The 23,476-nt window shown below is 32.0% G+C and overlaps 4 long non-coding RNA genes across 6 annotated transcripts; 1 reads left to right on the forward strand and 3 right to left on the reverse strand.

Moving 5' to 3' along the window:
* Positions 1–6,162: 6,162 nt before the first annotated feature.
* Positions 6,163–8,095, forward strand: LOC145088960 (uncharacterized). Of its 2 annotated transcripts, none has more exons than XR_013701333.1 (3): positions 6,163–6,775; positions 7,446–7,536; positions 7,617–8,095. It is a non-coding gene; the product is annotated as an uncharacterized LOC145088960 (long non-coding RNA). The 2 variants fall into 2 exon arrangements; XR_013701334.1 differs by having other exon boundaries at positions 7,462–7,536.
* A 4,286-nt stretch (positions 8,096–12,381) lies between these two features.
* Positions 12,382–13,868, reverse strand: LOC145088961 (uncharacterized). 2 transcript variants are annotated; one of them, XR_013701336.1, is made up of 4 exons: positions 13,639–13,867; positions 13,060–13,524; positions 12,700–12,962; positions 12,382–12,581 (listed from the first exon to the last, which is right to left on the reverse strand). It is a non-coding gene; the product is annotated as an uncharacterized LOC145088961 (long non-coding RNA). The 2 variants fall into 2 exon arrangements; XR_013701335.1 differs by having other exon boundaries at positions 12,700–13,524; positions 13,639–13,868.
* Positions 13,869–16,297: 2,429 nt separating this feature from the next.
* LOC145088962 (uncharacterized) lies at positions 16,298–18,537 on the reverse strand. Its single transcript, XR_013701337.1, has 3 exons — positions 18,283–18,537; positions 17,869–18,202; positions 16,298–17,663 (listed from the first exon to the last, which is right to left on the reverse strand). It is a non-coding gene; the product is annotated as an uncharacterized LOC145088962 (long non-coding RNA).
* A 1,314-nt stretch (positions 18,538–19,851) lies between these two features.
* Positions 19,852–20,981, reverse strand: LOC145090889 (uncharacterized). Its single transcript, XR_013701814.1, has 2 exons — positions 20,718–20,981; positions 19,852–20,059 (listed from the first exon to the last, which is right to left on the reverse strand). It is a non-coding gene; the product is annotated as an uncharacterized LOC145090889 (long non-coding RNA).
* Positions 20,982–23,476: the final 2,495 nt, after the last annotated feature.

The following is a 23,476-nucleotide window of genomic DNA, read 5'->3' on the forward strand; positions in this document are numbered from 1 at the left end:
TACCAATCAGTACATTCGGTGTACTCACATTTCTCGCATGCATTGGGACTTCAGAGGCGTACGCGCAGCGTACCCGAAGGTACACCCGACGTACGCTTCAGTTGGCCAAAACCTCATCTATGGTCTTAATCCGTTAAGACCCGACGTCCAAATTTTAGATCCATGCTTCTTAAAGAGCATTAAGCCATAAAGTTGCCAACTTTATGATTTTGCATGTCTTAATGGGGGGAAATATTGGATTAAACCACATCATCCTGATGAAACCACCTTCAATCCTTGCGTGATTGAACTTAATCCATCACAACTCCATTTTTATACTTAAGGGAAGTTAGAAACACTAGGATCTAGCATTATAACCTTCTGGAGTAGCTCATACTCTCAAGAAATACCTGAAGGACCATTTTATGACGAAATAAGACCTAAACAACAAACTAACACATGGAGTCATCGAGGTAGAAGCTTTTTACCTTCAACAAGCTAGAAATGATGAGAAACCCCTAGATCCACAAGCTCTTTCTGATCCAATGCTCCTTCACAACTCTTCTTCTTATTCTCTAAGCACCACACACACTAAAAACACACACACAAGCTCAAAATTTAGGGAAAATGGATTAGGGTTTCGAGATATGACTCGAGAGACAATGGAGGCTGAAAAGGTGATGAACTTGAAGGAATTAATGAGCTTAAATAGGTTGCAAACCCTACAAATTAGGGTATGCCCCTGGCTTGTGTACTCCATGCGTATGCATGGGTACACCTAACATACGTAGGGGTTATCCCGATCCGCACATGCAGAGGGAATACACCGTGCGTACCTTGAGTACATCGTCATACTCTCGTCTGGTCCAAAATCAAATGAAATAATTGCAAGAATTTACCTGGTGAATCTGGGTGTTACACCAACAATCAAAAAATTGATGATATGACCTTTTGATTCGAGATTCAATTCTGGCATAATTGAAATTCAAGATTACATTCTAGCAGAATTGCTCACGAAGCTAGATATATGGGTAAAAATCCATCTACATATCTAAATTTAGTGCATTCTAAAAGAATAAAACTATAAAGTCCATCATAATCATCTACTTTTTATAAATAACAACATAAATAAACATTAGAAAGTGAAAATAGAATTCTCCAATACTACATTCAAACCAAATCTCTAGCTAAATAAACAGGTACGTTAAAATAACTTAAATATTTGATTCAACCATTTTTGCAAACGCTTAGCGGGCAAAATGAGATACCTTATTGTAAAGAATCGCTACATTAGTTAAGATCAGTAGCTAAATGCGTCCACATGAATGAGTATTCGTTTCACTTGTCAATTTAATCAAATAATATTTATAAATAATTAGTAGTTACAAATAACGAAAACTATTGGTATGTCATTATTTATTCTTACTGCAAATAACCAAAACTAGCAAATTTAATGACGTGAAATACATCCAATTTCAAAATCAAAAGTATATTCTATAAACAAATTCATTACTACAAATAACTAAAATCATGTCGTTTGTTTCTTCTTTACTTCAAAGAAAGACAAAAACTCGACCCGTGCACTCACATAAAGCTTGCATTTGATTTATTTTGATTCCAATAAGCAGCAGGGCAGAGCCTCCCATTAAAAAAACGTTTGTACTAAAAACTAATATTAAATAGTTTATGATCATTTTTAGTATATGTAAATAAATGAAAAATAAATCTACTGCAAATATGTTTTTTTTTTAATTCATCAAGCATATAAAGAATTGCAAGTCGATTATGTATACATTGCAAATAGAGTTCCTAAGCTTTATGTAAATCAATTCAATTGCAAACACACGATTACCCAACATCAAGAATATAAAATCAACTTAAAAAAAACATGAGTTTAATAAAGGAAAAAGAAACTTACATATTGATTGGAGAAGGTATCCCGGGTTATGGTCTAGAATCTTGATGATGGATTGTAGAAGTAATGCACCTTCGAGTTTCGTGATGGTGGCGTGTGGTTGATGAACACAGATGGCGACATAGAGTTATAGGAGACGGGATGTGATGATAGATAATTATTATATGCTCAATCAACACATAGTTACCATAATAATAAGATTTATTTCAAATTTAGATAATTAATTTAAAATTTAATTTGCCAAATTGCCCTTATATATTTAATTAATTATTAAAATTTGATAATTAAAATAATTGGTCCATATTAATCCTTATATCCACACTATATATATATATATATATATATATATATATATATATATATATATATATATATATATATATATATATATATAGAGAGAGAGAGAGAGAGAGAGAGAGAGAGAGGAATGAGTTCTATGGAAAACAAATAACTAGGGCAACATTTACCTGAACCAATAATCAAATGACACGTGTCCATTTTTTTCTTCACAAATAATGTATTGTGGAAGTGATGTGTTGTCATGTTTTCATTGGTTCAAATATGTGTTGCCCTAATCATTCATTTTCCATATTACTCTTCCTTATATATATATATATATATATATATATATATATATATATATATATATATATATATATATATATATATATATATATATTGACACACCCTCAGCCGCCGGCGGAAACGCCGAGGTGCGTAACGTAAACCAATAATCACAGTTATTTAACGTACATTGAACAGCACAAATATAATCTTCTATTATTACCGAAATAGAAATTACATTGGCAAGACCATTGCTAAATCGAGACACACGTCTAACAATTCAACATTTAAAAAGGTATTATAAAAATAACGGAGAGCCTTCGGAGCGAACACTTCCGACCTGCTAAATAACCTGAGAATACATGCATTTAAAATACGTCAAAAAATTTGTTGGTGAGTTCTACATGTTTTGACACGAAGTATTTTTATAACCGAAAGTGTTTTATAAAATTTATCTGGTTGACCAGCTTTTATAAATACGTACTTTTCTATCAAAAGTATAAAGTCATTGAATTATAAAAATGTATTTAAACTGATTTATAAATATTGTTTTTTCAAATCCGAAAGCACAAAATTTGGTGAATATATAAGTAAATCAAAATAATATTGAATTTTCACGAGATTACCAGGACCAATGATTTTTGAATAACAATTTATATAAAATAAATTCATATCACTCTTTATGAAAACATTAAATAACCAAGTCTACTCTTGAATCCTTGTACAGACATTTGTATAATTTATATGAAAAACTCATAAGTCTCAAATTTATAATCTTTGTAAAATCGTGTTGTGGTAATAATTAAGTGTTATCTGACTTAATTGGAGAATCGGCACTTAGCCGGTGGGGCAAACTCCTCCCATGTAAATATTGTGTTTTCGTATAAAAACAAATGGTTTATATAAATAACTTGTTTTATGTAAATTAATAAACCTCATTGAGTCGTGTCATGATATTAATTAAGTGTTATATGACTTATTTTTTGGTATCTACGCTTATCGTTTTTAGTCACAAACTATCTCACTAAATACGGTCTCTTTCAACTAGTATAAGTGAACAAAAACTCCGTATAAACCCAATATCGATTATATACGGTAACGAAACAAAACTGAGATTTTATAATGAACTCATAACCAAACTTATGACACTAAACTTTTTGTACTGGCTCCATAATAGGGCATGCTAACGTCATTCACCTTGTTACAGCACGTGGTAATGTTCAATGAAACTAACGTCAACGCCAAAATTCGTCTCGTCGGACGTAGTTGTAGCTAGCAACTCTAGGCGGACGGTCTGATCGTACAAGATCAATAGTATGACACTTATATCTGTCGTTGGTCGTTCTCTGAGGATTAACGATTATGAACATAAAGAGTTTTCCCACTAAGACACACAGTCTTAGTATACTCAACAACATAGCTCAAATGGCTTAGGAAATGAAGCTAACTCATATGGCTCTAGAAACAACATGACACCAGTAGGGAGACCTTGGGATGTTGGATCCTAACAATGTGTCTAGGCCTCCTAATCTTAAACTTTCCGTTATAATATTGTTGAATATTTATGATTTTGTTGTTTAGGAATAATATTTGATTGAATTCTTTTAGTATTTAAGATACGTAAGACTTAATGGATTTCCAAATTTCTATTGTTTGTTCTGACGAAATTTGGGCAGCATAACGGCTGCTTTTATAATTTTTTCCAGGTTTCAACCAACGTGAAACCAATAATTCCCATGATATTTATAATACATGAGATATATAAAATATAATATTTCGTAAATAACAACTCTTAAGTCCTGAAGTCAATTATGTTAAATTTTTATATTTAATATAAAAATATATTTATAAAATTTACATTCATTTTTACATAAATTGTAGTTCTTATGAATCGAGTATTAACATCGAAATCAAAGTACATAATGAATTAAGAACAATGATGTAAATAGAATATGTTTGGCTCTTTGATTGCGTCTGAATGAATGCAGGAGTATAGATAGAGTAAAGTGCTCTCACTCACAAAAGTTCACAAAGTTACTCTCGACATCCTATACATTCCTTATTTATAGGGACATACATACGCGTACACAAAAAAAACATAAAGACTAGACATGAGAGCTTCGACCTCTAACAATGCCTTATGTAATACATAAATTCGAAATACAATACAATGACTTCGAAACTAACCAGGCCTAATTGTACTTCGACACCTCACTATAAACTTCGAACCCTACATAAATTATATATATTAAAAGTTAATTTTCGATAACCTTAACTATTAATTATACGATTTCATAATTTTGACTTCTCCATCAAATATAACAATGTACTTTCATTTTATACGCGAATAATATTTTTTGTCATTTATATATATTATCATGATTCCATGTACTTTAACTTATATATATATATATATATATATATATATATATATATATATATATATATATATATATAACCATCCTTTTGTGATTTATAATCTCAAAATGTGTTATTATAGCAATCTACTTATAATCTTATGAATTTTCTTAATAATTATATTTATATTTCACGTAAGGTATAAATATATCATCATTTAACAATCTACTTTAGCTTAATTGATCTATTGGTGATTTATCACATTTTTAGATTGCTATTTCATAAAATTTGACCAACAATAAAGTCTGATGTTATTTTGTATATAAAACTATAAAATCATCAAACTTTAATAAACACACATATATTCTCCCCCAAATATTAAAATCGTAAAAGAGGGGTCATAGAAACTTACATTTGAAGCGTAATCTCGATCACGATTCGCTTTTTGGTGAAACTTCACGTGAGAAATCGCAACGTAACCATTCTCGGAGTTTCAAACGTTTTTGGGTTAATTTGGTAATGTTTTAAACTAAAAGGACTTGTTTTCAAATATTTTATATTTAAAAGAAGAGGCTATTTTGTAATTTATTTTACACAAGGGACTGATCTTTGGATAAATTAAATTAAAAGGGACTACTTTTGTATTAATTTACATTAAAATGGGCTGTTTTGGTCTTTTAATGCAAAATGGGGTTGATCTGTCAAACTAATTCAAGTCAGGGACCAATTTGTAATGCCTAGACCTAGTTTGTAAGGATTTAGGTCAAAGGCTGATTTTGATTTAAAGTTACAATTGCAGGGACTCGTTTTGCCAATTTGATACAAAGTTTGGGTAAAAGAATCGACGAGATCCTTTTTTTCTTTGTTCATCAGATCAGCAAAGGAACGGGGGAAAGATCGAGCAAACGAAACAGCATGGAGAAAGGCCTGATCTCCGACGATGATCGAGTAAACCGCATGAAGGGGCACCGACAGATGGCTATCTTCGGCGTCTTCTTCCTCTTCTGGTTCGATTGGGTCATCTCCTTCGCCTGATCGGAGCAAAAAGAAAGAAACACGAAAGATCAGGGAGGTGGGAGGGTGGTTCGATGGTGGCAAATCCGTCGAGTGGGGGGTAGTCGACCTCCGGTGGCCCCTTTCTGGTTTAATCTTCGTCTGGTTGGGAGAGGGAAAAAGAGAAACGCGAGTGGAAACAGATGACGGGATGGATTGGGTCATCTCCTTCGTCTGATCGTAGCAAAAAGAAAGAAGCACGAACGCTAACAGACCAGGGAGGTGGGAGGGTGGTTCGATGGTGGCAAATCCATCGGGGGGGGGGGGGGGGGGGGGGGGGGGGGCGACCTCCGGTAGCCCGTTTATGGTTTAATCTTCGTCTGGTTGGAAGAGGGAAAAAGAGAAACACAAGTGGAAACAGATGACGAGATGGATTAGGAAAACTCCACTAGCTCTTACCTTGATCGGAGAAGAAGGACGAAGGCGTCAGTAAGAGCTGTCGTCAGCTGTGATGGAAGCAAGGGGCTGCTCCGGCAGTGGATCGCGAAGGGGAGGAGGGAAAGCCGTTGGTCCCGGGGTGGTCCTGTGATATTCAATCGATGAAGAAAGGAAATTAGCAACAGTAGGGTCGGATGGAGGCTCGCCACAACCGGTTAGCTTACCGGTCCTTCTTCTTCCCCACTTCGCCGGTGCCAAAGAAAAGGGAGGGAGTGAGATCGGTACAGTAGTCAAAAGGGGGTGCTTGGGTGGTTTCTTTGAGTTCATAGGGGTGTTTGGATTGCTGTTTAAATCGACAGGAATAATGGAGGAAAGAGAGAGGCTGCTGCCTCTTTGATTTCACCGGAAAAATAACACCTGCCGGTGTGTTTTATTTACCGTTAAACGGAGAAGAAGAAGACGAGGAGGGGATCGAGGTCTCGATAGTTGCTGACCGAGAAAAGGTCTGTCGAGTAAGGAGACATGCTGGTGAGTGTGCTGACCAATTAAAAACGACCATTTTACATTTCACAAGCAATTCAAAAGGAAACCCATTTTCTCAAAATATAAAAAAATAAACATAGAATTTTGGGGAATTAAAAGCTAAAAAACTTATTTCAATATCTTTTACAAATACTTTTAACAAATTATATATATATATATATATATATATATATATATATATATATATATATATATATTAAATCCCGTGGGCATGAATGAACATGAAAGTTTTAACTTTCTTATTTTGGCCACAAATTTTATATTTTGATTTTCTAACACTTTTATAGCTTTTTTCAAAACTGCCCCCTCTGTTTTTTTCTTTTATACTTGCCCCACCACTTTTCCAGCTCTCTTGACTTTGGTCACATTTCTTTGTGTTTTATACATGTTATCTATTTTGTCAATTCAAAACTCAATTAACGTCAAAACCCTATTCACCCCATGCGGAGCATGGGCTTCTCCTGGTTAAATAAAATCCTCAACTATCTAAAGATATTATGATCATCAACATTCAAACAGAAAACACAAGTAATTAACATATTGACTTTTCTCATCTGGAATAAACTTTTCTCATCTGAAATAAAAATCCCCACCCTGCAAAACAAATACCAAAAATTAATTCACTTATAGAAAATATATTCAAAACTGATTGCAGCTCTACATACATACAGTGTTTACCATCCGAAGTGAGCAATGAATGGACCGATTTATATGACAGTGTTCAAGAATCAGCCTTATGTCAACTGGTAATTCATGAAACTTTTATTGGCCACTTTCAATTTGAAAACAGATCTATAACTAATTACAAAACTCTGATTCTATACAGGTCTATGCCGATATTGTGCTTTATTAAAAGAACATTGGTTATATTGTGCAGATCTATGTATAAATGTGATTGCAACTAAGAGGAACTTATGTTATTCAAAGATTATATGGGCTAGAATCATTAGGCTCTGAGAAAAAAGAGAAGAAATTAAAAAAGCGCAGAGTCTCTTCATCAATTTTCACAAAAGAATCTCAAAATCTAAAAGCATAGTTTAAAATACAACAATAAATTAAAAAGACGGTAGAATCTCTTCACCATTTTTAGAGGCGAATTTCCTTCTTTTCTCAAACAAGAAATTTTTTGGCTTCAAAGTTCAAACCTCTTGATTGGAGAAATTACGACGAAACAAATTGAATCAAAAATGAAATCAATTTGAGTTAATGAAATCAAAATGAACAACAAGCATGAGCAAATCAACAAAAAATCGAAACAGAAACAGCAAAAATGCAACTAAGAAGAGACGGAAGCAGTACCTGATGAGAAGAGGCAGAAATTGTCGATCGGTAGGGGGATAGAGGCTTGAATCGTTGATCAGTGGGTGGGGGGAGATGCTCAAATTTTCGATCGTCGCTGAAAGAGAGAAGAAAGGGGATGGAGACTCTGAAAATTGGAACGGTAGGGCAAGGGCACTTTTGGAAACGTTAATCTCTTTCTCTGTCAGCCGATATCTCTCGTCTTTTCTTATCAGATCTAGCTTACTGAGTCAAACATCCAAAATCCAGTGTAACAAACAACTTTAGCTGACCGAGTCAGCCAAAAACGTCTAAGCCAACTCGGTCAGACGTATATCAAACAGGACCTGAGAGTTTCTGTGAGGAAGAAGATGGGAAGGAGTCCCAGAGACTTATGAGTGTACCAATTATTGACAAATATAAAATCTGATTTTTAAAGATTTTATTAGATTGTACAATGATTTTGGTTGTACAAAGATCAAATATCTAAAAATATTTTGTGCAAAAACAATCAAATGTTGTGTATTTTTGTGCTGTAAATCCGACTCTCGATTCTCGATTCTCGTGTGATCAATTCGCTTCTTGAAAATTTTCTGAAAATGCTTGCTTATTGTCTCGGTCGTTGTGATTCCAAAAATACAGACGAAATTCAATTCCGATATACCAAACTCCGTTAATTTACGTTTAAAGTTTCGCGATTAATGAGTTCGGATTCGACAGATTTTACGAATCTGATTTTGGATGAGTTTAAAAATATTATAAAAATATAATAAAATAATAGACCGTAGTCTGATTTCAAAAACGTGTTCAAAAATGATTTTTGAGGTTCGTAGCTATTCCAAACGAAGCAATGCACAGTTTGATTCAGGAAAAATCAAATAAATACTGATTTTTGTAACTTTAAAGATGCGTAACTTTCTTATACGACCTCCATTTTGGACGTTCTTTATATTCATGCAATCAGAAAGAACATAGCATATTCAAGTATCTTATCCATAGCTCTCAGATATAATTAATGCAAAAATTTATTTTTAACGTTACAAATAGAATTTAATTTTTAATGATTTTTTATTCAATCTTCAACGATAGACGGTTTAAGCAGTTTAAGATGTTCTGAAAAATGATTATGAATAAAATATCTTTAATAAACGTTATAAACATAGAATTACACACAATTGGTCATTAACACATAGTGGTTCGCGGTGTTTGACCGCCGAACTCTGACCAATTTTTACCAACTTTTATATATATATATATATATATATATATATATATATATATATATATATATATATACACACACACACACACACACACACACACACACACACACGAGTGGTGTACCCGCACAAAGCAGCGACGGCGAATAGTACCATACAATTATTAATACATTTCGGTGATTAGAGGATGTAGCGAAAAATAGTACATTTCAACAAATAGTTTCCAAGAGACAATTAGTTTTACTGCAACATATTATTTTGGATTAAAATAAAAATAGGTTAAATAGTTTTCAAGAGACAGTTAGTTTTACTGCAACATATTATTTTGGATTAAAATAAAAATAGGTTATGATTGACAATTGTAAAATGATACAACCGAGAATGGATTGTTGATATAGTACTAAAGAATGGATTATTTAGACAGCACTAAAGCATCGATTTCACGACCTAATGGTTTTTTTCAATATTTTGACTTGGATTTGCTTTTAATTAATATATGCATATATAGCTTTTATTGCATTTGGGTTTGGTAGACGGAAACTAATTTGTTGCCGGAAAAAGTTTGGGGTGGCCAACATTATTCGTCGTTGTGAACGAAATGACGTACTTAAAAATTGAAAAGAAAAATAAAACGTATTAAAAACTTACTTACTACCCTTTAGTAATTAAGTTTTAAAACACTATCATTTTGTGAAGACTTTTTAAAAATACTATACCTTGATACAAACTCGGGATATCTTTGATGGTGATGTACGATTTTTCTTTTTCTTGTTCTTGCCTCAATTTCGATCCAATTAGGTGGAGGGTGTCTAAAGGTCATTTTCCCACAAAAATATTCCAAGAAAACACCAGATTAAAACTTTTGAATTTGGGTCTACCTGTTTGTTAGAAATAGATATACATAAACATACATCACACACATATATAATATATAAGATAGAGAGACATAATATACATACATAAGCTAAGTGATTTAATAAATAAAAATCAACTTTGTTGGAATACGCGTAAATAAATAAATAAACTTCCTTGATATTTACATCAACTCACAAAAGAAGAATAACATCAAAAATATAGTTTCATGCTATATTTGAAAAAATGAGTGTAGGACTTAAAAAATGATATAAAATCAATAATAATAAACAAAAGCAAAAAAATGAATTTGTGACATAGCTAGCTGCATGACTCTTATTCCTTAACTTTCAGGAATCCTAGCATGAATGAGCAATTGGCACCATTAGAATCATAAAATATAAAATAAAATGAGTACATATGAGCATCCTACTTAGTTTTTACTTTATATTGCAATATTTTAATTGTTAAAAAATATACCAGAACCCTTGCTTTCTAAAATAACTAATTTTGCCAAACTCCGAAGCTATTTTCCTACAAAAACGATTAGATGGTACTGATAGGGTTATAAATACATGGATTTCTACAAAGATATGAAATTACCAACTAACTAACTATAATATCATGTAGTATACAAAAATAAATCATGAAAACTTGCCAACAAAGGATATATATTACGATCAGGTACTGGTGGATCAACACCTTTCTTATTCTTATATAACTACATGATGCAAAGTTGACAAAAATATAACAGAATCAAATTTGAGAGTTTTGAATCCATCTAATTTTGACATTCATACCTTCATGAAACCCAATTTGTGCATGCAATTACATCTCATATAATGGGAGCTTTCACATGAAACAATCCTGCATATATGTAAAAGAGATAATGGTTTATATTGGTCTTCTTAAAAAATAAAGGACTTGTTATAACATAAATAAATGAAATCAGTATAGAGAAAATATGATAATGTTTCATTTGTATTTACTTATTGTCTTTGTTAGAAATACACACACAGCCATACCGACACATAATGCTTAAATAGGATGATTTAAAAGTCGGATGTTGCAAAAGCATGAAGATTGGACGGAAGTCCTAGTAAAACTGCAAAACAATAAAAAAAAAATTAACATATGTAACGCTTTTTTATTATTTTATACCAATATTATCAATGTACTTACAAAAATGTTTAAATTCGTCTATAATCGACTTTTCTTCAAACATGAACATTTGACAGTGAATGTACATAGCAAAGAAGTATAGGTTAGAAACAATTAGCAATAAATTATCTTAATAAGAATAGCACTGTTCACTATTTGGATAAAACCGAATTGTCTAATTGGACAATTTGGATCGGATAATTTGGTTCGGATATTCGGATTTTTGGATTGGTTTTAGCAAAACCGAATTATTATTTTGGATTTCGGATTGATTTTGGTTTATAAAATAAAAACCGAATAGTCCAAAAAAACCAAATTACAATTTATTATTTTGTTCTTTTTATTATATATCTTTAATAATCTATAAATTTACTAAATTATTCTTTTAGTATATTAAATTTTTATCTATTATAATACTTTTATTATAATACTTTAATATGTACTTCTTATAAAAATAATTGTCTATAAAATAGTAAACTATAATATATTTTTCTTGATAGTTATTTATAAGTTTTAATCAAAACTAATTAAACAATATTTTTTAGTTTATATTATAGAGTAAGTTAATACTAAAGTTATATATTTGTTGAAATGTCTTGATTCTTGAAAACCGAATTGTAAAAAACCGATTCAACCGAATTATAATTTGGTTGGATTGGATCGGATTTGAATTTAGTTTGGACTATTTGAATCTACGTTTTGAAAACCGAAATTAATTTGGATTCACTTGATCGGATCGGATTAAACCGATCCATCCAAACGAACATCCTTAAATAAGAATCGAAACCTAAGAAAATAAACATTAATTGTGCTTCCTTAGTCCCCACCTTTATTCTCACTCTTTCAACTAACAAAAATCACTCCAACCTTAGATCCAAACAGTAGACCACCTTCAACAATAACCACAATTAGCTTCATCAAACACTTTCCACTGATTTCAATGTGATGTACCCCCCCCCCCCCCCCCCCCCACACACACACACACATTTTTTCCTTCCCATTACTTCCAACCCTTACAAACCGATGCATTTTAAGAACGTTTGCTTGTGGAGGTAACAGATTCCATATAAGACACTAAGATTTCAGAGAAAGTATAAAGAGACAATGTTATTGCAAAATAGAAGTTTAATAAAATGGCTAATATAGATAACAAAAAAAAAATTAAGCTTTCAAATACATCATTAGTATCACTTTTAACCAAAAATCATTAAAAAAACCCAAGGATGCGATAAAGATTCAGGTTTCTTTGTACACAATCTTGACCTTGAACATGAGTGCATCTGCAAAGAGAGATGTGCATAAACATACATGGCTATTTCCATCAAGGTCGACAACTGAAAATACAGGTACATATTGCACACGCTATAACCAAGAATATTGTTTATAATAGATACATACCTGATGAAGGATAACACAGATTAATAGGAGGCAACATATCAGACCAAATGGCTTTACATTGAAGCCGTAATCCTAATCAGTTTGCATCCACCTTTCGGGTCACTGGAAACTACTTCTTATAACTGAAACCAATATAGGGAGATGGATGTTGGGACATACCACATACAACAAGGAAGATATATACCATCATAATCTTGTGTATCATCTTCCCCTTTTGCTAGGTCTCCATAATCTGTTTATTTATCGTATAATTCATATCTCACCTGAAAGTCCAATTAAAGAGATCTCCAAAGAAAATACATTAGAAAAAGTGAAAATGAATGTAAGAACACAAAATAAACTCTAAAATAAATTGTATACCCAGTTAGCTAGGGTTTGACCAAGATTTTTTGATCACCAAATTCCAAGTATTCTTCTTCATTTAAGTTTACTATTCCGTGGTTACATATCTGGATTGAAGCATTTAAAAAAGTAGTAACAGTCATGTGAACTATTGAAAACAGAAGGAGACGGGCAGTAGGGTTTGGGAAAAGGGTAGCCATGGATGACATGACATCGATCAGTAATAAAGAAGCCATAGGAAGGGTGAGACTATGTAGATATGAGACTTTTTCAATATTTGGGCTAATAAAAGGGAAAGTGAAGGTTATAGGAGAATGAACCATCAAAACTACAGAATAAAAGTTAAAAGCAGCCAATCATATAAATTTAACGTGGGAAATGGTTAAGACAGAAGAAAAACATACCTTGTAGCTCTCGAACACAAAGAGGAAGTCAGTGATAAAGCCACGAAGCAGATGAACAAAACCTATATACCGTGAAAACCTAAATAAAAAACAAGCACGCATAGATCGGTAAAACTTAAATCGCTCAAACAAGGGCCCTAATTTCAACTAAGATGATAAAGATTAGATTTTGGAGAAGGGAAAAGGTGATCACCTCGAACCAAGATTAGTGGGTGCGGATTCATCGTTTCCAGAGACCGTGGGCGTGATTTCTTCGTTGTCATAGACGATTGTGGTCTTCCAATAAGGAATAAAGAGAAAACATGAAGATTTGACTGATGTAGGGCATAGAAGGTAGAGAAGATGGAGCGGTGGGTAATGGGAGAGAAATTAGGGAAGATTGGACTGATATTGTTGGCGAATAGTATTATTACCATATAAATTTCAATACGGTTTTCTTGAAGCATTTTAAGATTGTACATGTTTCTTAATTGGTTGTATCTCTTCATTTCAAGAAATCATATATATATATATATATATATATATATATATATATATATATATATATATATATATATATATATATATATATATATATATATATATATGCGCAAAGCGGCGGTGACGAATAAGTTGTTTCTGCAATTAGTTCATCCGGCGAATAATTTCTTTTCTACAGTTAGGTGTTGTTTGTTTTTTTTAAGCCAAAATGTCTGCAGTCTACGAACCACATCTGCAAGCCTCTACGGCAGAAGATGTGGACCAAATGTCTGTAGTCTACAATAAGAAGACTGTTTGTTTTTAACGTCTGCAACTGTTGAAATAAATTAATTTTTCAAACTTAATTTCATGTCATAAAGATTAAAAATGCATTTTCAGCAAAAAGAGAAAGAAAAAAAACAAACGGGTGGTCTTTTTTTTTTGGTTAAAATGAGGTCTGAAGACCTTTGAAGATAGTGACCCATGTCTGCGCCAGAAAGACCTCGTGCAGACGTTTTTTAGTCTGCGCACTTCCAAAAAACAAACACTCTGCGATGGCATAGGTCTGCACGTTGTCTGCGTGACGCAGACAAAAGTGATTGTGTAGCTCTTCACAAAAAAAAAAAAAAAAAAAAAAAAAAAAAAAAAAAGCCCCTTAGTTTCACTTTCGAAAACATGACATATTACAAAGAGCATATATTGTATGTTATTTTGGAATATAGTTTCCTTATAGGTTCTGGGTTTTCGATTTTCGGTTTTAGGTTAAGAGTGTAACCAAAATTAGTGGTATAGTTGTTAGAGGTGTGATTCGTGATGAGATTTCATTAGAGCATCATATTTTTATTACTTTCCATTACAACAATGTATTTTATAATAGATTTCAGTGTTGGTATATTTGCACGAGAGCCACACCAATTCAATAGTAAAAGACTGTGGACAAGAATTTGTAACATTGCTATTATTGATTACATAATCATATTATCATTAAAGAATGTAAATAGGTAGTATATTAACTATTTACATGTAAGTATCTTGCTATTATGGGTAAAAATGAGGTTCATTGTTTATACGAAAAAAAGTACATTGTCATTTTCCTGTAATTTGCTCATATAATAAGCATCACAAGATTTAGAATGCCTAGATATTGGCATCATTTGACATGAACATCTACAACAAATACTAACCAACAACATATTTATATTGTTTGAAGGTAAAAAAAATACGAAATATGGAAAAACTTTATGACATTTGAGAGCATAAACATATTACAAAACGTACTTAACATATTCTAAATAGAACAAACAAATGCTAACCAGCCAACCTTTACAAGTTATTAAAAAAAAAAAAAAAAAAAAAAGACCATGAAATATTTGACTACCAAGGGCAACCATCAGTACCCTCCCCATGAGTTAAGTGAATTGCACCTCCAACCCCCCATTGACGTCTCTTCGGCAGCCTTGTTTCCAATAACGTATTTACTACAAATTGGGTTATTGATATAAAACATTCCATTTTAAGCCTAAAAATATTGAAAACATTACAATACCATGTACCTCATTTTAAGCCCAAAGTTACATGCAATTGATGATGTATGCATTCCACCACTGCCTCTCCATAAGTTTTCCCTAGGATTTATTATTTTGTATTATTATCCTTTATTTCATACACATTTACATAACTTTTAATTTCGTAGATTATTAAAATAAATTTATAACCTTATTGGTATATTTTTATAAACAATAATCATATCCATGCATACGTATTAATGATACCTTAATAATAATCTTAATGTATACTTGTAAATATGATAGATAGAAAATGTAATTGATTTTCTTAATACCATCCTTCTCTTTTTCGTATTTTTACTAACCATATAAAAAAATTATCACAACATAACACACATATCTAAAATATTATTTTCACAAATTTAATCTATTTTGAAGTTTATTTTAAAATTATTTTGGTCCTTTCCTGATAGAATTTGATTATAGTTTCCACTTATAAATTTGATTCGTGACATTTTTTAAAGATTAAAAATAATAATTTCGATCTATTGTTTTTTATTTATATTTTATTTTCAATAATTTAAAAAATCGATGTAGAAAACAAATAGGTAGTTAAAATTTACCTGAATGTGCATCTAATTTTTTCTTAAAGCGTTTACTGTTTATTATAACCACCTATCTCATCCTAAGTAGTTGAATACAATTATAGACATCACAAAAAAAAACATCTAATTAAAAAAATATTATATTTTAAATAGACATATATATATATATATATATATATATATATATATATATATATATATATATATATATATATATATATATATATGATAAGAACATATTAAACAACAATGAAAGTATGAAATCAACAAAAAGAACCAGACATAACACAATTAACAAACATGTTTGAAGATCACCAACTAATCAGGAATGTCAATATAACGCCTAGGCAAAAACATGAACTAAGCATCATAATGAAGGACAACCAAGGAGAAACCATAGCTAAAAAGTCTTCACTGTCCTTGAAGAGAAATATTCAACAACCACCAGCAGGAAAGTAGCCTATTCGGGGAAAAATTGACAACCAAGAAAATATGTGATGATACACCGGAAACAGACTAACATTACACCTACTCGTGACACTTAAATAGGCTTTGAGTCGCAAATCCCAACATGGAAACCAATTAACAAATCAGCATATTCAAGGAGCTTCAAATCCACAGAATTCCATGATGCCACAGTCGTGTCATGAGAACATAATAATTTCAAAATATTTACCTTAAGTTTCACGACCATCTACATTGGAGTTTTAATCCAAATGTTTACAAGTTTGAGCATGGCAACAATTCACTCATTGTCCAAATAATGTGAACTTTGAAAGAATTTTGGAGAACCTGTTAAGAGAAAAATAAAGTATGCACATGTTGATGCTTGAAGAAAAAAGACATGTGCAAGCCACTAATGGTCAAAACACGATAAACCTTCCAATATGAGTAGTACCAACATAGTCTGTTTTCACTATGCATCAGTAAATAGATCAATGTAAGCAGACCAAAATAGTAACACATTGATAAAATCAATTACAATGGTTTTCGTCTTCTTGTGCGACAATGAAAAATCTGTTTTCCATAATAATTCACAAATTTTGTCACTCATTATTTGTAAATCAAATTTAAACGAATAAAAAGAAAAGAAAATAAAAATAAACATTACTATTATGTGATAAGAATTAGTTGGTGGTAAGATTATATAGTTTTTAGGTATGCAAATCACTTTGTTGTCCTTGATACCTCCCTTTTCATTGACCCTGTAGTGACCATCACCGAATTATCATTTCCTCTTGCACCTGAAAATAAATAAAACCAGATCACTCAACAACTCCTTAATATACAACAAACTATATTCATTCTCTTATAAAACTTTGTCATACACACCACATGTAATTACACCCGACGTAGAGTATGTGTGACAACAATTAATTAGCAAAAAGATACCAGATATAGAGGAAGGCTTGCCATAATCGACAAATATTTGCTAGATCTCATGATTCAACATTGACTCGACCCTAGGATTAAATTGGGATGAGTCGAAAGCTTTACCAGGTTACCTATGCATTAGTGTTCTTAGGGTGTGTACCGAAGATAGAAAAAGACCAAGAAACAACCTCCATTCTAGCGCTTCAAACCTCTAATAGTGCCCACCAAAAAACTCATAATCAAATATCACCATCTTAAGTTCCTATATCATGTAACTGTTACACAATATCACAAAAAAAAGCATAATAAAATCATTTGAAGCAAATAAACACTAATTTAGATTCAAGAAGCTCTTCACTTGTTGTATATTCTTTGTAAATAAATATCGTTGCAAATCAAAGAGATAAACTTTATGTAGGAATAAGACATAGGCATACCCAAGAATTATTATTTATTGCAAATATGTACATAATGTCTTACCTGCAAAATCAAAATACAAAAATCAACATGAAATTAGAAGCACGGACGACGGTGTCGGTGTTCAAAGGGTATCTCATGTAGCTTTCCTCCAATTTTCATTTAGGTAACTTCCTTCGAGTTTTGTTCAAGTTCCTGTTCATCTTCATCCCAAATTAGAAAACCCTTTAGGGAAAAAATCATGGGTTAAAATAGGAAAGGGTTTAGAGAGACAGGGAGAGAAAGAAATCAAAGGGAAAAATATTACACGTGAGTTGTTGAAAGCAATCACAGAAGGAAGGAGATACTGGAACGATGTTGGGGTAATTATAGCGGTAACGCTGGAAGCAGTGGTGGCCTGTTCTAGGTTTAGGTTATTAAAGATTAGTAATTATATAAATACAAGAGGTGGTTGTCGATAATATTAAATATACTCACGTAGATCAATCTGGTGAGCATCTGAAGGAGAAGATATGGATAATGGCGGTGGTAGGATGTCTTTCCCATGCATCTCGATGGTTTTATGAGGACAATGAGAAAGCATAATTTGAAATGGGTTTTTTTTGGTATAAGAGTGTTTTTAAAGAGTTTTGAATTTGATATGCTGATGGATAGCCGGGGAAGGTGGATTAGAATCACTTGACTTTGTCGAGGTATCAGGAATTAATGTTAGACTAATTCAATTCACAGGTTGTAAGCTGAGATATTAAGTTAGATTATGCATTCTGGAATTGTATATAGTGTTTTATCAATAGTATGATTTAAAAAATATTATTATTTCAATGATGGTTTGTTGTACTTTTTGCTTGATGGTTTGGACATCTTAAAAAAATATTATTATTATATTAAATCTATTTATAGAAATAGTGAGATTTGTTTTATAGGATAGTAAAGATATATATATATATATATATATATATATATATATATATATATATATATATAGGGTTAGGTTCATGTGAGACGGCCTAATTTTGTGAGACCGTGAGACGCATTTTTTTATTTTTCTTATTTATTTTTTATTTTTTTTTAGTTAATTCAAGTTCCGAAAATAATATTTAAAAAAAGAATTTTTTGATCTTTCCATTTATTTTGCATTTTAAAATTATTTTTAGAATATGTACGGTGTAATATTCTATTTAGAATATTTCACGTATTTTTAAAAAAAAATAGAATTTTTTATTTTTTTTTATTTTTTTAGTTAATTCAAGTTCCGAAAATAATATTTAAAAAAAGAATTTTTAGATTTTTCCATTTATTTTGCATTTTAAAATTATTTTTTAGAATATGTCAGTGTAATATTCTATTTAGAATACTTTACGTATTTTTCAAAAAAAAAAAAAACGGGATTTTTTTTTTATTTTTTTAAAAAAAAATAATTTTTTTAGTTAATTCAAGTTCCGAAAATAATATTTAAAAAAATAATTTTTGGATTTTTCCATTTATTTTGCATTTTAAAATTATTTTTAGATTTGGTCTCACGGTCTTACAAAATTAAAATGGTCTCAAATGAACCTGAACCTATATATATATATATATATATATATATATATATATATATATATATATATATATATATATATATATATATATATATATATATCACATCCACACACACAAACATTTTAAATTTTTATTAATATATTGTATATTGTGGACTTGTTGTGGACCAAATTCAAAAATTAAAATTAAAATTAAAATTCTAGATGAATTAAGCTCAATTAGGGCCGGTCCATTAGTTTCTCATGTCCCGAACGAAATGATAAAATAATGCCCAAAAAATAATTATTTTTATTATTTAATACTTACAATTCATGACACATATTTGTTTTTGAAACAACAAATACATTATTAATGTTATAAAAAAAAAGCTAGGCATAGGCCAGAAGTTAATAATTACTATAAACAACAAAAATGTTAACTACACCATATCACTATATTTAAATCAAAATATATTAAATGACTTTGACATATTAAACAAGTAAGAAAGAAAAACCACCATAGAACTTGAGCTTTGGATGGAGAATACTTTAAAGATTTTCATGAGCAATAACAATATACTTTCATGAGCAACCCATCAATAGCATTAAACTTTCATGAGTTAAAATAGCCCAACAATAGCTTAGAGGAACATCACCACCGAAGACTTTAATGATTAACTTCAAAATCTGAATGACCTCGCCAATCTCAATTACCAAATGAACATTAACCTCAACTGCACGTTCCAAATACAAAACATCACTTTCTAGCATCCAAATCACCTTAGTATAAACCAATTCACCTTGTAACAAATATCTACAAACTATAACATAGCATCACAAAATAGTAATCAAATTTTGCCAATTCTATCAAAAAGTGCATTATCACAACAAAATCATACCAGATTGCCAGAATTAGTAGCAACATTTTAGCATACACTTCTATGCAAACTTATCAAGTATCATCCAAAAATCAATGTGCATTCGTATGAAAGAGAATCAATAAAGAAAAATAGATAATAGATGAACAACAAAAACAAAGGCCTTTCCCACTAATAAATAAGCTAACAACAAATTAACTCTATAATTAAACTTCCAAAATTACCCTCCAAATCCAACTATTCTATTATATTTTGCCTTTATTATTTCCAGTTTTCCTCCAGCAAGCCTTTCTATAGTCATCGTCCTCCAACAACTAACAAGAAGGAATCAAATTTTTGAAACAAACAATAATCGAATTATCGAACTCACCCAAGACAGAAATCGAACACAAATCAGAAATTAGAATGAGAAAAAGGAAATCATAATAGGAGTCAAACTCATCCAATTTATAAAATCGAACACAAATTAGAAATTAGAATGAGAAAAAAAATTCAGAATATGAGTCAAACTCACCAAAACCTCAAAATCTGTAAGCTTTTCATGTTTCATGTTTGCTTAAAATTGGGTCTCCAAACCCCCAGATGTAGTAGGTTTAGGAAAGAATTTGATAAATTGGACTGAGAATGAAATATAAATTAGATTAGAGGAATGAAATACTCAGCCGATTTATAGGCTTCTCGATCTCTATGGCTTGCGTTTTTCTAGACGATCAACAGGTTTGGCGATTAAGTTTCTCCAATCATGCTCTCCAATGTTGTCGAACCTCCCACCAAGACACCGATCAATATTGGGCTTAATTTTGGGCCAAAGTCATATGTACACCATTACTTATTGGAATGAAATTATGCCCGAAATTTTCTGTTGCCTTAGGCCATAGCCCAATTCGCCCAGGTAGGCCGGGCCTGAGCTCAATCATATTAGGGGAAACAACAATTGTGAAAGTTTTTCAAAATTTAAAGCGAGTTAATTTAATTTTATTACTCCTTACGACCTAGCCCATTTACGCCTCTAACTTCTTCATCTTCTTTTTCTTTCATCTTCCCTCTAAATTTACTATTATGAATTTTGTCATTTGACCTCCCAACTCCAATGTTTCAATTTTTCATTTTTTCTTCCTCATTTCCTACTTTCCAAATTGTAAAATGTTTCAACCTAACATAACACAACATATCTACAAGGTCTAAAGTTTAACCTGAAATCCAACACGAGAATAAACAGGTTGACACGACATGACACGATAATTAAATGTGTTATGCTCAAGTCAAGCCCTCTTAACCCATTTAATGTCTTGACATGACACGAACCCAACACAACACACCACATTTTCCAAGTCTATACTTAATATTATTAACAAAATTTGAGGGAAGTTGGTGGTGGGTTTTCTGTGAAATTTGAGGATTATATATTTAGTACATCTATCTTAATGGGCAAATCAATATTATGAACCAAACATATATCAGCATCCTTGTAACGCTCGTGTTTCTAGGCTAGGCATTAATGATGATGTAACAGTCTAGGTTAACCTTTGTAACTCGTTTTGAAATAATAAGAATGTATTATTCGAGTATTATGTGTTTTATGCTCAATTGTGTGGCTTAAATAAATTAAGGATAAATATAAGTGTTAAAATAAAATATTAAATAAGCCCGATATCTATGAAGGAAGTTGTAGTGATCGTGGCAAGGTTTCCGAATATATAAAGAATGTCGAAATGCGAGTTATAACGAAGAAGTTATGACATGTCGAAGTTTCAAGACAGAACCTACGACACTGTGTGACGTAAATAGTGAATTTACGATAGAGCAATATTTAGTCTTAGTGATCTAAATGAAATTCGTAGAATAAGTTAAACCGAGAGCGTGCATAAAAAGAATGTCTAAATCTGACTTCGTATGAGGAAGTTATGATTTTTCGAAGTTTCGATTTAGCGGTATGCAGCCCAAAGTTCGAATATGAGATCGAGTGGTTTCTAGCCGAAACAATCTAAACGAGAATCGAAGATCTCGTCGATAGTAGTCCAACGGTAAAAAGACAGACGAAAACGGACGTCAGGTAAAGGAGTTATGAATTTCTAACGGAGTTTTCCTATCCCGGCCTACTAAAAATAATATAATAAAAGTTAAATTCAAAATTAGTCGACGGAGTCTAAACGATAGTTGTATAGCATAATCTAGGGATGGCAAAAAAACCTGAACCCGACGAGAAAACCCGAACCCCGAAGATTTTGGGGCGGGTCGGGTCACTCTTATCGGGTTTTAGGTCGGGTTTCGGGTCATTATCGGGTTTTTAGTTCGGGTTCGGGTCAGGGAGTGGGGTATGCATGCCCCGACCCGCCCCGACCCGAAAAATTATATATATATATATATATATATATATATATATATATATATATATATAAAATGAGATTTCATCCCTCTAACCCATTTCAGCCACCCGAAGACTCTAACCTTCAATCCCATCACGTATTCCCAATTTCTCACTATTGTGATGAATTTAGTTACGATATTAGACTTTAGTAATTTCTATTTGGTTCACTTATGTTAAGAACTTATTTGTATTTTAAGCATTTGTAAGGTTTTAATTTCTCAATTGTTTCATTGTAGTTTTCCTAATTTTTTCAGCCACCATTTTCGGGTCGGGTTTCGGGTCTATATCGGGTTTCGGGTTTCGGGTCGGGTTCGGGGATATTTTTAACCCCGACGGGGCGCCCCGATAAGAAACCCGTCGGGTTTCGGGTCGGGTTCGAGGAAAAATATAAATATCGGGTTCGGGTATGGGATATGCCGCCTTGCCCCGAACCCGCCCCGTTGCCATTCCTAGCATAATCTCACCTACGAGTGGATATAAAGAACGTCGAAAATGGAGCTCATATGCGAAAGATATGAATTTCTGAAGTTCGGGGCACGAACTTCAACCCCTGTGTTAGAGCTCACGATGTGAGCAGGTGACGGACATCCTCCATGGAAAGTGGCCATGACGAACGTAGTGACCTATCGAGCTCACGACATGAGCATAGAAATTCAGCCTCCTATAAATAGAAGTCAAGTCCAGCCGAATTAGTTGCTCAATTTCTCTCCTCTCACTCCATATTACCTCGATTACGTGCAAGTTATACCCCTAAATCCCTGGTATCATCCCGAGACCCGAAGTGAGTCCTGAAGCTCCGAATATCCCGAGAAGAAAAGAGTTTCCGAGCCGAAGCTCTACCCGCGAGAAGCCCGATGTGTGAAGAGATCATAGTTTCTCCAGAGAATACCACTTTAAGAGCCGTA

The sequence above is a fragment of the Lactuca serriola genome, chromosome 2, assembly GCF_051521515.1.
Source record: "Lactuca serriola cultivar US96UC23 chromosome 2, Lser_US96UC23_V15, whole genome shotgun sequence".
Classification (NCBI taxonomy): domain Eukaryota; kingdom Viridiplantae; phylum Streptophyta; class Magnoliopsida; order Asterales; family Asteraceae; genus Lactuca; species Lactuca serriola.